The sequence below is a fragment of the Emys orbicularis genome, chromosome 1 (assembly GCF_028017835.1).
Source record: "Emys orbicularis isolate rEmyOrb1 chromosome 1, rEmyOrb1.hap1, whole genome shotgun sequence".
Classification (NCBI taxonomy): domain Eukaryota; kingdom Metazoa; phylum Chordata; order Testudines; family Emydidae; genus Emys; species Emys orbicularis.
Genome location: NC_088683.1, coordinates 372,282,695 through 372,286,835, shown reverse-complemented (window position 1 = coordinate 372,286,835; position 4,141 = coordinate 372,282,695). Strand labels below are relative to the sequence as shown.

The following is a 4,141-nucleotide window of genomic DNA, read 5'->3' as shown; positions in this document are numbered from 1 at the left end:
TAACCTTGTCAAATCATTTTTTTAAAATTTCACTTAATTTTTTTAATTGTTTATATTTAACACAGAACTGTCCTTTATTTGCCTTTTTTTAAATTGTTGGACTTTTTTTTGTGTGGCTCTGCTGCTGCCTGATTGTGTACTTCTAGTTCCGAATGAGATGCATGGTTGATTGGTCAGTTTCTAACTCTGGTATTCTTAACTCTAAGGTTCTATTGTAGATGTTGTTTGACATCCTCCTTGGCAGCTAATGGACTGGAAAGTATTTCATCACCTCATGTGATATGAGTACCTCAAACTGCTTCTTTCCAAATACAGAACAAAAATATTCTGTGAACACATCTACATTTTCTGCGATATTAACAAGTTTCCTTTCTCCCTCTAGGAATTGGCCTAAACCTTTTCTAGGATTTCTTTTCTTCTTAATATACTTAATAACCTCCTTTTTGCTATCCTTAGACTTGCCAAGCATGGATTTTTTCCTGATGTCTTTTAAAGTCCCCTATCAATGTTCATAACTTCCAATTTGAATTACTTGCTATCTATTTTCCTTTTTCCACATTTCCTATCTATTTTGCCCCTCCGCCTCTCCCCCCCCACAATTGCTGTCTTCAGTTTGCCACTGAACTGGGTTTTTAGCCAAAGTTGTCCACTTTCTTCACTGTGGAATCATGGTTTAAAGAACTCCTAATTTCCATTCCCATATTTCTGTCTACATGTTTCCTTCCTATCAGGTTGGGAACTCTTCTCTGTTTCTCCATTTGAATGTAATCACTTCCATTCTTTTCTTTTCTTCTCCTCTATCAAATGCCCCCTTCTTTCTCTCCTCTCTAAACTAAATAGTCCCAGATGTGTAGGAATTATTGATGCATGAAGCACCATACAATATGGAATTGGCCTCCGTAAGGTCAGTTGTTCATATCTCATTTATCTGAATAATGAAAATGTCATTTTTCAGTTTCCGAAGAGCAACCAATCTGCTTCACCCATGAGAACAGCCTCAAGGTAGTGCATGTAGTCTCTCATATTAACATTATCTCTCCATTCAGGTATTTGTACTGCGACCATCACCCTAGACCCTGGGTACATACAGGAATTCAGGAGAACATACGGCACATGCAGCAGACACCATTTGGCCTCAGAGTTGGACACTTTCTCCCCATGCCATGTCAGATTCTAACACAACCGACTTCACCAACCCCTCCACCTTCATCCTGCTGGGCATTCCTGGCCTGGAGGCAGCCCATGTCTGGATCTCCATCCCCTTCTGTGCCATATACATCATAGCCATCTTGGCAAACTTTACCATCCTTTTCATTGTGAAGATGGACCTGAGCCTCCATGAGCCCATGTACTATTTCCTCTGCATGCTGGCCGTTGCCGACCTGGGCCTGTCAACATCCACCCTGCCAAAAATGCTGAGCATTTTCTGGTTCAATTCCAGGGAGATCGATTTCAGTGCCTGCCTCACCCAAATGTATTTCATTCACTGCATCTCAGTGATGGAGTCTGGGATCTTCGTGGCCATGGCTTTGGATCGCTACGTGGCCATCTGCGATCCCCTGAGACATTCCAGCATCCTGACAAGCCCCGTGGTGGCCAAGATTGGCCTGGCTGTGGTGCTGCGTGGCGGCATGCTTGTACTGCCCTATCCCTTCCTGGTGAGGCGCTGGCCATATTGCAGAACTAACATCATCCCCCACACGTACTGCGAGCATATGGCTGTGGTAAATCTGGCCTGCGCTGACATCCGTGTCAGTAGTTACTACGGCCTCTTTCTGGCATTCTTTCTATCCAGTCTGGATGTATTTTTTCTTGCCTTGTCCTATACCCAGATCCTCAGGGCCATCTTCAGCCTCCCCACAAAGGACGCCCGGCTCAAGACTTTTGGGACCTGTGGCTCCCACATCTGTGTCATTTTAGCCTCTTACATCCCAGCTCTCTTCTCCTTCCTCACACACCGGTTTGGCCACAATGTGCCCCTGCATTTCCACATTCTCATTGCCAACATGTACCTTTTGGTGCCCCCCATGCTAAACCCCATCATCTATGGGGTGAGGACCAAACAGATCCGGGACAGGCTGCTCCGCCTCTTTGCTCATAAAGGGACCTAAGTTTTCTCCTGATGCTCTGGCTCTCAGACCGAGGTCCGTGCAGAGCTGGCTGGTAACATGGTGCTGGGCCCTCTTCCCGCAATCACTGACTGAGCAGTCAAAGAGACATTAGATCCTTTCCTGACCTTACTGTGCTGATTCAGCATGACAAACCAGGGAATTGGTCTATGTACCTACCCATTGGGTTTCCATCTTTCTAATGGTTGGTAATTAGATCACAGGAGCACTGTATCTAATTCCTATACGAAAGAAATAAAATGTAATAATTATTAGAGCCACACAGCTATAATACTAACATTTTCTTAAATCTTATGGAAAGCCACTTAAGAGCCACTGATTAAGTGTAAAGTGTTTATGTATGTTCTTACTTTGTTACTAACTCTTCAGAGAAAGAGAACCCCTCAGGATTCCTGGGATCTATCTCAACTCTGGAAGGGGAGTGGGGTCTAGTGGGTTACAGCGGTGGCAGATACAGCTGCCGTCCATAAAAGAACATCAGAATGTCCATACTGGGTAATGCCTTTGGTCTATCTAGCCCAGTATCCTGTCTTCCATCAGTGGCCACTACCAGGTGCTTCAGAGGGAATAAACAGAACAGGCAATCATCAAGTGATTCATCCCCTGTCACCCACTCCCAGCTTCTGGAAAACAGAGGCTAGGGAAACACAGAACATGCTGTAGGATCCCTGCGCATCATGGCTAATAGCCATTGATGGACCTATCCTCCACAGAAACATAGAAACATAGAGGATTATGGTTGAAAGAAAACTCAGGAGGTCATCTAGTCCAACCCCCTGTTCAAAGCAGGACCAATCCCCAACTAAATCATCCCAGCCAAGGCTTTGTCAAGCCGGGCCTTAAAAACCTCTAAGGATGGAGATTCCACCACCTCCCTAGGTAACCCATTCCAGTGCTTCACCAGCCTCCTAGTGAAATAGTGTTTCCTAATTTCCAACCTAGACCTCCCCCACTGCAACTTGAGACCATTGCTGCTTGTTCTGCATCTGCCACCACTGAGAACAGCCGAGCTCCATCCTCTTTCGACCACCCCTTCAGGTAGTTGAAGGCTGCTATCAAATCCCCCCTCACTCTTCTCTTATGCAGACTAAACAAACCCAATTCCTTCAGCCTCTCCTCATAAATCATGTGCCCCACCCCCCTGATCATTTTTGTTGCCCTCCGTTGGACTTTCTCCAATTTGTCCACACTCTTTCTGTAGTGGGGGACTCAAAACTGGACACAATACTCCAGATGTGGTCTCACCAGTGCCGAATAGAGGGGAATAATCACTTCCCTCGATCTGCTGGCAATGATCCTACTAATGCAGCCCAATATGTTGTTAGCCTTCTTGGCAACAAGGGCACACTGCTGACTCATAGCCAACTTCTTGTCCACTGTAATTCCCAGGTCCTTTTCTATTGATCTGCCGCTTAGCCAGTCGGTCCCCAGCCTGTAACGGTGCATGGGAATCTTCCGTCCTAAGTGCAGGACTCTGCACTTGTTCTTTTTGAACCTCATCTGATTTCTTTGGCCCAATCCTCCTATTTGTCTAGGTTTCTCTGGACCCTATCCCTACCCTCCAGTATATCTACCTCTCCCCCCAGCTTAGTGTCGTCTGTGAACTTGCTTAGGGTGCAATCCACACCGTCCTTCAGATCATTAATAAAGATGATGGACAAAACCAGCCCCAGGACCTGATCTCCATGAACGTATACAGTTCTTATTGGAACTGAGTTATAGTTTTGGCCTTCGCAAGTTCCCCTGGCAAAGAGTTCCACAGGTTGACTGTGAAGAAATAATTTCTTTTGTTTGTTTTAAATCTGCTGCCTATTAATTTCATTGGGTGACCAATGTTCCCTCAATTTTTTTACGTTTATGTGTGGAATTAATTTTGGTATGTGTAGCAATATGGAGGTGATATGCGCTGGGGGCTGGGGCGAGGGGTTTGGAGTGCAGGAGGGGGCTCAGGGCTGGGGCAGAGGGTTGGGGCAGGGGAAGGAGGGTTGTGGCTGGGGATGTGGGCTTTGGGG

At 45.9% G+C, this 4,141-nt stretch overlaps 1 pseudogene; it reads left to right on the top strand.

The window, feature by feature from the left end:
• Positions 1 to 1,113: 1,113 nt before the first annotated feature.
• Positions 1,114 to 2,111, top strand: LOC135895532 (olfactory receptor 52E8-like; annotated as a pseudogene).
• The last annotated feature ends 2,030 nt before the right edge of the window (positions 2,112 to 4,141 follow it).